We start from the raw sequence: 12,123 nt of genomic DNA, 5'->3' as shown, positions 1-12,123 counted from the left end.
CTGCAGCTGCCATGGCCCGAAGAGCCTGTCTCCTCAGGTCTCACTGTTATAATATCAGCTCCGGTCCTTACGCTCCTCTCTAGATTGTTGCAATGTCCTCCAAGCAAGATTTCTAGAACTTAGGTTCCTTTAGTCTATTTTGCATTAGTTGCTTTTTGGTAGAAATTACATCATGTCTCTTATCATTAGCAAATTTCATTGCCTTTTTTTTTTTTTGCTTCCATTAAATATAATGTCCATAGTTTGACCTCCAAGGGTCTCCATAATGCCCCTCCTGCTTCAACTCACATTTCTATTGTACCAACATCGTGAAGTCCACCCCAGATGGCACCTCCTGCAGAAGGCCTCCTGATTTCCCCAATCAGCTCTGCTCGCTCTGTCCTTAGCAGTCCCATTGGCACCTCTCTTCTTATGTCTTGTACTAGAGTAATTTATATTGTTGCACTAGCTCCTTCTTTCTGTCTCTATTAGGATATTACATGGGAATGCCCATCAATACACTTTTTTCCCTGTTACATTTAATAGAAAGCTAGAGCCAGGTGAGATATTTGAGTTAATCCAATTGAGCCTACATTAGCCTCTTATTTCTACTCTAATCCTTCTTCATTATTAGGTTTTTTGGTTTTTGTTTGTTTTTTTTGTTTTTGTTTTTGTTAATCCTCACCTGGGGATATTTTTCCATTGATTTTTAGAGAGAGTGGAAGGGAGAGAGAGAGACACATTAATGTATTAATTGATTGCCTTTTGCATGCACCCTGACCAGGGCCAAGGAGCCTTCAACCAAGGTACATGCCCTTGACTGGAATCAAACCTGGTACCCTTCAGTCTGTGGGCCGATGTTCTATCCACTGAGAAAAACTGGCTAGGGCCTTCCTCATTACTTTTAAATAGTAACTCACCTTCTTGGAATACTACAAATTATTGAAAGTTCACTGCTTTTTACATATGAGTCTCAAGGGCCTTAAGAATAAGAAGTCAAAGGTCACCCCTTTCCCCCTCAGTTTGTGGACTAGAGAAAATGTTACCCTGTTAAGAGAGAGTCACTTGACACAAATTCGACCCAAGACACTTGTAGGACATAGTGATGAGGAGCTATTTTGAGACAAGTACCTCAAAGTATTAGCTGAATCTAAAGAGGAAAGCTGCATCCTTGATGAGTCGTTGGCCCAACCTTAAGGCCACTTAGAACCTCTGGACTTCTGGTTAAGAAAACAATAGATATCTTTTGTTATTAAAGTTTTCAGTTTAATTGAAAGTGAACATTTTAAAAAATATATTTTATTGATTTTTTACAGAAGGAAGGGAGAAGGATAGAGAGTTAGAAACATTGATCAGTTGCCTCCTGCACACCCCCTACGGGGGATGTGCCCGAAACCAAAGTACATGCCTTTGACTGGAATCGAACCTGGGACCCTTTAAAACTTCTTAAATCCCTTTTCTCAAGAATACAAGAGCACACAACATTTTCCCATTCTCCCCTAGCAGCAGCAGTTGGAGTCAGGCACCTCCAGAAGTCTGCCTGAGGGAGCTACAACAGTGAGGGGAAGGGAGAAGAAAGGGCAAATAGGGAAAGAAGTGGCAGTTTCTTTGAAAGTTGAGAAATGTCTACATAGTTCTCCTGAAAAGAAAATGCAGAACTCACATACTAGTTCAAGAAGTTTTCATCTTTGGCTAATCTCTCCCTACCCACCTACACATTCACACCCAAAGAACTTATATACTTATATGCATATATGCATAACCCAGGGACACAGACAATAGTGTGATGAAGGCCTGAGGGAACAGGGGTGGGGTGGAAGGGGTTAATGAGGAAAAAAGGCGGCGGGAATCTGTAATACTTTCAACAATAAAGATAAAATTTAAAAAATAAAATAAAAAAGAAGCTTTCATCTGACTAGAATGTAAAGTTGAAATCCAGGCACCACCTGGAGAAGTGGTAATGAGTAATCACCACCCAAATATTTATTTTTCTTTATTTTTTAAAATATATTTTTATTGATTTCAGAGAGGAAAGGAGAGGGAGAGAGAGATAGAAACATCAGTGATGAGAGAGAATCATTGATCTGCTGCCTCCTGCAAGCCCCACACTGGGGATGGAGCTTGCAACTCAGGCCTGTGCCCTGATAGGGAATCAAACCGTGACTTCCTGGTTCATAGGTCAATGCTCAACCACTGAGCCACGCTGGCTGGGCCAAGTATTTATTTTTCAATTTCTATTTTTTCAGAAACTTTCCACAACAACTTTTTGGAAGAACATGAATTATACATATTTACTGGGTTTTATTCTTAGAATTACCTATATAAGTTTGAGTTGGTATGTTATCATCATTTGCTCACTCTTATAGACACCTGCCTTCCTAAAAATGTTTCTGGCACCTCTATGTTTGTTCAAATAAATGTTTTCATCAAAATCTATGAGTATGGAAGTCAGAATACAATGGACTTTGCTTATTCATGAGAGAAAGGTTTAAGACCAGATGGTGTCAGTTGTCAGATGTCAGGGCCAGCTTGATAAAGATGTGATCTGGGAGATGGAGTTGAAGGTCAAAGGAATCCCCTGTCAGGTAGAAACAGAGTAGAAGCAGAAAAGAAAGTCTGTTGTAAAAATTTATGGCCAGTTGTGGGAGTGCAATACCTGGCTTCGCATCATTAGAATTGATGTAGGGCCAGTCTGTCAGGTGGAAGGTGAACAGCTTGCCCTTCCTCTGTTCTGCTTGACTGGGGAGAACGCTTGGCCAAGTTGTGGGTGTTGATAAGTTTTGACTGTGCAGCCAGCATATGTCATGATAAATTTCCAACCCTCTAAGTAAAGAGAATACACACTGTTCTCCGATCAAGATCAGGCCTGATTTCCCTCCCACCCTCTTCTTCAAACACATTTGGGAACAAACATAAGTAAATACTTGACGGGTGTAATAGCACCGGTGTCATTCATTGAAAGAGAATGAGCCACAAGTAGAAAGTGTTAATTCACTACGGCAGTCACATCCTATTAGCAGAAGAAAGGGTTCGCAGTCTCCCATCCCTTTCAAAGCAGACACAGAGAAGGGGAACGCCTGTTCCTGAGGGCGACTTGAAACGCCTAGATATTTCCATGTGGGCCCAAAGGGGACTTTTTAATGAGACCTCTTTACATCTCCCTGTGCTCCCTATAGGCTGTGTTTAACGAAATTATCTCTTTATCAAGACTTGAATCGCTTTGTCATTTCTGTGCTGCCCACATGTCATTATCTCCTCCACTCAGAGAAGCTACTGTTCTTGCATCGACTTTACTGGAAGAAGGGAGTTGGGCCATGCATCACCCAAGCAGATTCCACGTGAAGGGTTCAGAGACAGGGACCCCATAGGGAGCAGTCAGTGGGGGCTGCGCAGTGAGCACACACCAAATGGGTCCCCCTCCTGCTTTGAGCACATGAAAAGGCAACACCAGACTCGATTCGGTCACTCAAGCTTACACACTAGCTTCAAAGGCAGAGACGAAAGGGGCAGCTGTTCTTATTCACGGCAAGTGGGGAAAAGCACTCGGCCGAGGGAGCCGATCCAGGGCTTGGCAGTCAATGGCGAAGCCCAGATGGTCCTGGCTGGTGTGGGTGGGACTCTGAGGGTGCTGGGGACAGTCTCGGCTCCCTGGAACCCAGTAAAAATCACTGCATTTTAAAGGAGAATGGGTTCTTTACAGGTGAGTTCATGGTAGAAACGGGTAAGTTTCAAAACAATAAAAACATAAAAGCCTAACAAATTAGGAGTGAGCATTTATACCATAAAAATATTTTCCTCTCTCGAGTATTAAATTAAATGTTTGTTTCCTGAGTGATGGAAAGTGATTCAAGTTTCAGGAATGGACCAATTCCATAAAATTGGTTACACCTGCAATCGGATAGCATCACAGGCAATAAGAAAAGAACTATGTCTCTGCTTGAAATTTTGTTTGCATGAATCTGTTGAAAAGATTTTACATTTTTTAAACTATAAAGTAGCAGTCAGCAGCCTAACTCCGTGTAGTGGAGATCCCTTAGCACTGGGCTTCTCAAAGTCTGGTCCCTGCACCTGGACCATCAGCACCGTCTGGGAACTTATCACAGATGCAAGTTCTCAGGCCCCGCCCAGACCTCTGAACCAGAGACTTTGTGATGGGACCCAGGAATCTGATGCACGTGATTCTGATGCACAATGAAATTTGACAACCGCTGCCTTCATTAGCCAAAGTACATTTTTTTATATATATTTTATTGATTTTTTTACAGAGAGGAAGGGAGAGGGATAGAGAGTTAGAAACATCGATGAGAGAGAAACATCGATCAGCTGCCTCCTGCACACCTCCCACTGGTGATGTGCCCACAACCAAGGTACATGCCCTTGACCGGAATCGAACCTGGGACCCTTCAGTCCCCAGGCTCACTCTCTATCCACTGAGCCAAACCGGTTAGGGCTGATAACATTATTTTATAGACAACACAATCATGGTTTAGAGCTTAATGACCTAGTCCAAGTATATATGTTAGTGGAAGACAGAGAAATAAGTTTAAATGGGAGTAATTGGGCATTCCCAGCACATGATAAGAGTAGTAATTAATCTTGGTTTTGCCACCAAATGGATGCCAGACCACTGATATTTCATTATTTCGTCCTACTTCTTTCTTGCCCAAACTTCCTTGATATAGAATTGAGCAACTGAGGGAATATTCTGTCATATGCTAGTGACAAATGATGTGTGTCATAGGCTCAGGCTTTAATTATTTCTCCTTTCTGGTAATCCAGTAACAGTTACTTTCTCCAGAGGAGACTGGAGAAGTAGGTTATGTATAAAGAAAATAGTGTGGGAATTGGAGTCAGGAGACCTGAGTTGAAGCCTGGTTAGAAATGGACAAATGTAATACGCTGCTGGTGCTGTTGTTTTTGTTTGTTATTGTTTTTTTTTTTTAATTAAATCTTTATTATGGGAGTAATTGGGCATTCCCAGCACATGATAAGAGTAGTAATTAATCTTGGTTTTGCCACCAAATGGATGCCAGACCACTGATATTTCATTATTTCGTCCTACTTCTTTCTTGCCCAAACTTCCTTGATATAGAATTGAGCAACTGAGGGAATATTCTGTCATATGCTAGTGACAAATGATGTGTGTCATAGGCTCAGGCTTTAATTATTTCTCCTTTCTGGTAATCCAGTAACAGTTACTTTCTCCAGAGGAGACTGGAGAAGTAGGTTATGTATAAAGAAAATAGTGTGGGAATTGGAGTCAGGAGACCTGAGTTGAAGCCTGGTTAGAAATGGACAAATGTAATACGCTGCTGGTGCTGTTGTTTTTGTTTGTTATTGTTAATAATAACTAAATGTATGACCTTGGGAGAGTCATGTCTCTAGACTTTAATTCCTCATCCATGAAAAAAAAAATTCATGCGCCTCGATATACTATAAGGATCCTTCAAGAAATATTAATGAAATGCTTAGAAAATTTAAAATCACTATATAAATAATTAAGATTATCATTTAATTACTCCTAAAAGTGATAGATATATTATTGCAACTGTTTTTAAGAATAAATCATTGATTTTGTATGTCTTTTTCCAAGGAGGATTTGTGGTGGCTTCAAAGAGCATGATAAAATAGAAATAGAGAAATATCAGGACCAAAGAAAAAAGGAGACTATAAAGGTTAGCAGAGTGTAGCCTTCATAAAATAGTACATACAGACACATGAAGGCATTACTTCCATTATACCCTTTGATGTTCCTTCAAACAGCTGCCACCTGTGGAGATGTCTATCTGACAGCACTTTAAAAAATTGTTTTTCAGGTGCTTAAATGAGGGCACTTGATTATAACTAGGGAGAACTCTACTATACACCCAGATTGAGGGCTCTCATGGCTTTGGTTTGTCCTTCATGCCCTTTTGTGTCTTTTAGGTTAAATGACATTCTAATGAACAAATAACTAAGTCACATTTTCAAAAGATTTTAAGAGATAAAGAAAATACATGAAAAATATCTGTTTGAAAAATATGCTAGGGCATGCACAGTGGGGAGCATATAAACACAAGTTAGTGAACATTTACATAAATTAGAGGTTTGTAAAAGCGAACTAGGGGTGGAGGAGGTGGTTCACGCTGAGCTCACTTCTTCAAACAGGACATTCTATCACTGCAGTGACAGCCAATTAAAAATGGATTTAACAATAATACTTTGTCTTTAGCACAAGATAATTAGACTGAATTGCTAAGATATATACCTACAGCTCACTGAAGCCCAACTTTCACTCTCCTAGCAGAAAGAAATGAAAATAGATAGTGTGAGGTATAGACAGAAGCAAGGATCATAATTGGAGATTGAAATGAGGCAAGGTTGATGGTAAGAGCTACTTTGGAGATGAAGTGAGAGCCTGATTGACTATGAGGTGAAGAGCAATGGGAGAAGTGTTATTGACAGAATGTCCCCCAAATTCATATGTTAAAATCCTAATCTACAAGGTAATAGTATTAGGAAATGGGGCCTTTAGGAGGTGATTAGGTCATGAGGGCTCTGCCCTCATGAATGGGTTTAGTGTCCTTATAAGAGAGACTCCAGAGACCTCTCTTGCCTCTTCTGTCATGTGAGGACACAGTAAGAAAATGGCCATCTATGACCAGAAGGCCGGCCTGCATCAGGCACTGAATCTGCTGGCACCTTGACCTCGGACTTCTACAAGCTGACTACAGCTTCCGTAACTGTAAGAAATAAATGTTTGTTATTAAATAAATGTTTGCTGCCCAGTATATTATATTTTTGCTATAGAAGCCTATGTAGACTAAGACAGGAAACGAATGGTAAATGAGGGGAAAGGCCTAAGATTTAAGATAGATTACATAAAGAAAGAGGTTCATGTCTTTATTGGGGTTGGGGACAGACATGAACTGGGATTTTAAATTCTGCTTCCACTTGGGTTTAACAATCTGTAGTTAAATACTTGGAAGATGGACTTTTGGGTTATATATATATATATAAAGAATTTCAGTTTTTTTCTATATATTTTATTGAGTTTTTACAGAGAGGAAGGGAGAGGGATAGAGAGTTAGAAACATCCATGAGAGAGAAACATCGATCAGCTGCCTCCTGCACACTCCCTACTGGGGATGTGCCTGCAACCAAGGTAGGTACATGCCCTTGACCAGAATCAAACCTGGGACCTTTGAGTCCGCAGGCTGATGCTCTATCCGCTGAGTCAAACTGGTTAGGGCAGGGTTATATATTTTTTATCTATAAGTGGAAAATCTCTTGTGAGCCTTAGTGATCATCTTGGTAATTAATGTGACCAAATGATGGATTTGGATATCATCTGAAGATTTTTTAACTTTAACAGAAGAGAAGGAAAAACATGGAGATTAGAAGAAAGTGGGAGAAAAATTAAAAAATGTGAGTAAGAAGAGAGAGAGCCCATCACCTGGCATGTCCTTAAGTAGGGCTAACATTCTTAAACTTTTAGTGTGATACAGTTTGTCTGCAGGGACCTTAGCATTTGCATTTCTTTCCATTTTATTTTGTAATGTCTTCAGGTGTACAGCCTAGTGGTAGTACAATTATACTTTTACATAGTGTACCTTCAGTATTTCCAGTACATCAACTGCCACCATACATAGTTATCACAATCTTATTGACTATACTACAGGCCCAGTGCATAAAATTCGTGCACGGGTAGAGTCCTCAGGCTTGGCCAGTGATCAGGGCCGATCAGGGCCTTCCTTCCCCCAGCTGCCAGCTGCCTGCCCAGGCCTTCCTTCATTCCGTGCTGCCCCCTGGTGGTCAGTGCACATCAAAGCGAGCGGTCAAACTCCCAGTCGGTTGAACTCCCAAGGGGCCAATTTGCATATTAGCCTTTTATTATATAAGATTCCCTAAGCTTTACTTACACCCCTGTGACTATTTTGTAACTACAACTTTGTGCTTTTTAATCCCTTTACCTCTTTTACCCAGTCCCCTAACTGACCTCCCCGCTGGCATCCACCAGTTTGCTCTCTGTGTTTATGAGTGTTTCAGTTCTGTTTGTTCATTTGTTTTGTTGTTTAGATTCCACATATAAGTGAGATTGTGTGGTACTTGTCCTTCTCTGACTGACTTATTTCACTGAGCATAATACCCTCTAGGTCCATCCATGCTGTTGCAAATAGTTAAGACTTCCTTCTGTTTCTATGGCTGATTACTATTCCATTGCATATATGCACCATAGCTTTTTTATCCACTCATCAATTGATGGGTACTTGGGCTGCTTCCATATCCTGTTTATTGTAAATAACACTGCCATAAACATAGGGGTGCATGTATTCTTTCAAACTAGAGTTTCAGGTTCCTTTGGATAAATCCCCAAAGTAGAATCGCTGAGTCAGAAGTAGATACATTTTTAATTTTTTGAGGAACATCCATACTCTTCTCCATAGTGGCTTTTCTAACAAGCTCTCAGATGACTTTGATGCAGCTGTGCTGGGAACCACACTTTGATATCCATTGCTATCAGGGTTTAGATTTACCATGTTTATGGGAATAGGACAGTTACTGCTTTCTGGTATAGTCTCAAACTTTTTTCAGTTTGGTGATCACACTGAAAGTAGTTTTTAGACCATTATCAGAGGCTTTAAACTACAAGTTGAGAGTCTCAAATACAAACAGATGAGAATTAGCAGTTGTTATACATGTACCCTAACACTCTGAGCATTCATTAGAGTGGATAACTGGGCTGCTTTATTTCAGGGCTGTGCATAGTGGTGTGTAGCTTTGGTCCAAGTGACTTCTAATGTGGTGCTTAATAGCATAGGATGTGTGGGAAATAAAACACTGACATGAAATCCACAATGCCTTTCCAACATTCTTTTGTAGGAAGTCCCAGAGTCTCTTGTCAAAATTGTGAGCACGGTTGTTTCCCCATCCTGCTATAGCAGTAGAATTAGTTATAAATGCCTTTAGCTGCAAGAAATAGAGGTCCTTACCAACAGTGGATTGATAAAAAGACATCTATTTTTGTCTCATAATGGAAAGTCTAGAAGTAGGTGGCTACCAGGGTTGGTACAGTCGCTCAGTGAGTCCAAGTTGCTTTCTGTACACTTTTCTGGACCTTTTCCTTACAGTAACACCCCCTTTCAATGCAGGAGGGATAAACAGGGTGGCACTAGTGATGGCTGATTCTTTTATTAAGAAAGAAAATCCTTTCTAGATTCCAGAAGAGTAACCTTTATACTTCACTGGCCAGAACAGTGCAAGGGTGTTTAGTTCATTTAGCATTGATAGGGAAGGTGGACAAAGTAAAATGATAACAGAAATTGTGTTGGTCAACATGTGGTGTCTGCAGAGAAATGGACTCAAATCTCTTCACACTGAAAAACTCACTCTCCTTTTTGCTCACTCATCAGAGACAGCCTTTCTGTTTGTCTCTCCAGGAAAGCCTTTCTTATTTAAGCTCTTGTCTCATAAATCAGCAGATGACTCTGGCAGCCAGTCTTCGTTTTTTAAGTGTTGGAAGTTCCCTTAACAAACCCCGCATTCCATGTTGGCTCAGTGTACTGCACTGCGGCCTCCAGGCAGTCTTGGGGCCCTCTCCTCCCAGCCATGGCTTCCTGGGCTTTTCTGAGGAACACTCTGCTTCTCTCTCAGGGTTGACTGATTCCTTTCCCTCCTATTTTCAAATCATGTGACTTTTACCTGAATTTGAACATTATTTTTTTCTACAAAGGACTAATTTGAGATGTGAGTACTAAATCTCACCAAATTTCTTTGAATGCCCTTATTTTAAAATTAGTTTCACACATGGGAAGACACACACGGGGATCATGATTTTCTTCAGCAGCTGTTTGAAAGTGCTCATGGATGGCTCCACCAGAAGCTGAAAGAACAGATCATTATGACCTTTGCCGTGGAGACTGAATGGGTGCTGCACAAAAAGCCCAGTGGTTCTTGAGTGCTTCTCACGGATATCTCTGTCGTGCGCATCAGATAAATGATTTTATAAGAACAGGGGCTCCACAGACTACACAGGCTTGTGGTGGAAGATTAAGGCTATTTTGACAAATGCATAATTTTATGCTAAGTCATAGGTCTTGTCCTCCCTTTGCATCAGAGAATCAGAATCCACACTATCTTATGACTCTTCCACATGGAGTTCTCACTATTCAACCTCTATTTCTAAGAGAGGAGTGAATATGTTTCCAACACTCTGGGTGTTTTAGAAAACATTCCTAAATTTGGGGAGGTTAGTAACTTTACACATTATGCTTTTGTGTTATGGAAAAAGAGCCAGAGCAATAGCAGAATTCTCCCAACTGTAAATCCTTGGTCTTTCCCTTGGATAGGTGGCTCTGAGAGTAATTTTGTTCAGAAAATATTTATTTGAAAACATCTTTTTCTATTATAGTGCTCTAGAGCATCTGATAGGCATACTGAAAAAAAAAGCCATGTTCTCAAGGAATTTGTAATCTAAATAGAGAGGGAGGACATACATCCTGAAACTATATTGACAATAAACGAATTAATTTATGACACCAGACAGCAAATCAAATGATATCACAAGGCAACACATAGCTAATTGGTACTTTCTCAATGTGCCATAAGTTTAAAGGGAAAAAAGTCCATTTGGAACAGAAAATCAGAGAAAGTTACAAAGAGGGAACAGACCTTGGAGGATGACTAGCCAAACGGGGTATTCTGTGTGGGAAGAGTGGCATGAACAATGGTGCCCTGGTGTGCAGATGCATGGCCTGTTTTGGCCAGAACAGACCTCCTTGTTTTATTTCTAACCTTTCAAAAAATTAAAAATGGAACTACTGTTTGACCTAGCAATTCCACTTCTAGGAATATATCCTAAGCCCAAAACACCTATCAGAAAGAATATATGCACCCTTATGTTCATAGTAGCATTATTTATAATAGCTGAGATCTGGAAACAGCCCAAGTGCCCATCAGTAAAGAAGTGGATAAAAAATGAGTGGAGCCCTGACTGGTTTGGCTCAGTGGATAGAGCGTCTGCCTGTGGACTGAAGGGTCCCAGGTTTGATTCTGGTCAAGGGTATGTACCTTGGTTGCGGGCACATCTCCAGTAGGGAGTGTGCAGGAAGCAGCTGAATCTATGTTTCTCTCTCATCGATGTTTCTAACTCCTTATTCCTCTCCTCCCTTCCTCTCTGTAAAAAAATCAATAAAATATATTTAAAAAAATGAGTGGATACCCCAAGGAATATTATGTAGCTATAAAAAAGAAGGATCTCTTACCCTTCGGGACAGCATGGATGGACCTGAAGAATATTATGCTGAGTGAAATAAACTAGTCAGAGAAAGAGAAATATCACATAATCTCACTTATAAGTGGAATTTAATGAACATAATAAACTGATGAACAAAATAGGTCCACTGGAATAGACTGACATATCTCAGAGGGGAGGATACCCCAAGGAATATTATGTAGCTATAAAAAAGAAGGCTCTCTTACCCTTTGGGACAGCATGGACGGACCTGAAGAATATTATGCTGAGTGAAATAAATTAGTCAGAGAAAGAGAAATATCACATAATCTCACTTATAAGTGAAATTTAATGAACATAATAAACTGATGAACAAAATGGGTCCACTGGAATAGACTGACATATCTCAGAGGGGAGAGGTTGGGAGACCAAAAGAGATTAACCATATATGCATAACCAGTGTACACAGACAATAGTGAGGTGAAGGCCTGAGATGGGGCAGGACCTGGGAGAAGGGGGAGAAAGGGAGGCAAGTTGAGGGACATTTGTAATACTGTCAACAATTAAAAAAAAAAGAATCACATTAGCTATGAGGTTTTGTCAATGTCCTTTATCAGGTTGAGGAAATTCCTTTCTATTTATAGTTTGACAAGTGTTTTGTTTTATCATGAAAGGGTGTTGGAATTTGTCAAATGCTTTTCTTCGATTGAAATAACCATATGATTTTGTTCTTTATTCTATTTACTAGAGGCCCAGTGCATAAAATTTGTGCAGGGGGGTGGGGACCCCTCAGCCCAGCCTGCACATTCTTGCAATTCGGGACCGCTGGCTCCTAACCACTGCCCCTAACTGCTGGCCTGCCTGCCTGCCTGATCGCCCCTAACCACTCTACCTGCCTGCCTGATCACCCCTAACCATTCACCTGCCTGCCT

The sequence above is a fragment of the Myotis brandtii genome, unplaced genomic scaffold (genome assembly GCF_000412655.1).
Source record: "Myotis brandtii unplaced genomic scaffold, ASM41265v1 scaffold405, whole genome shotgun sequence".
In the NCBI taxonomy this organism is placed as follows: Eukaryota; Metazoa; Chordata; class Mammalia; order Chiroptera; family Vespertilionidae; genus Myotis; species Myotis brandtii.
Note: the sequence above shows the minus strand (reverse complement) of the source record.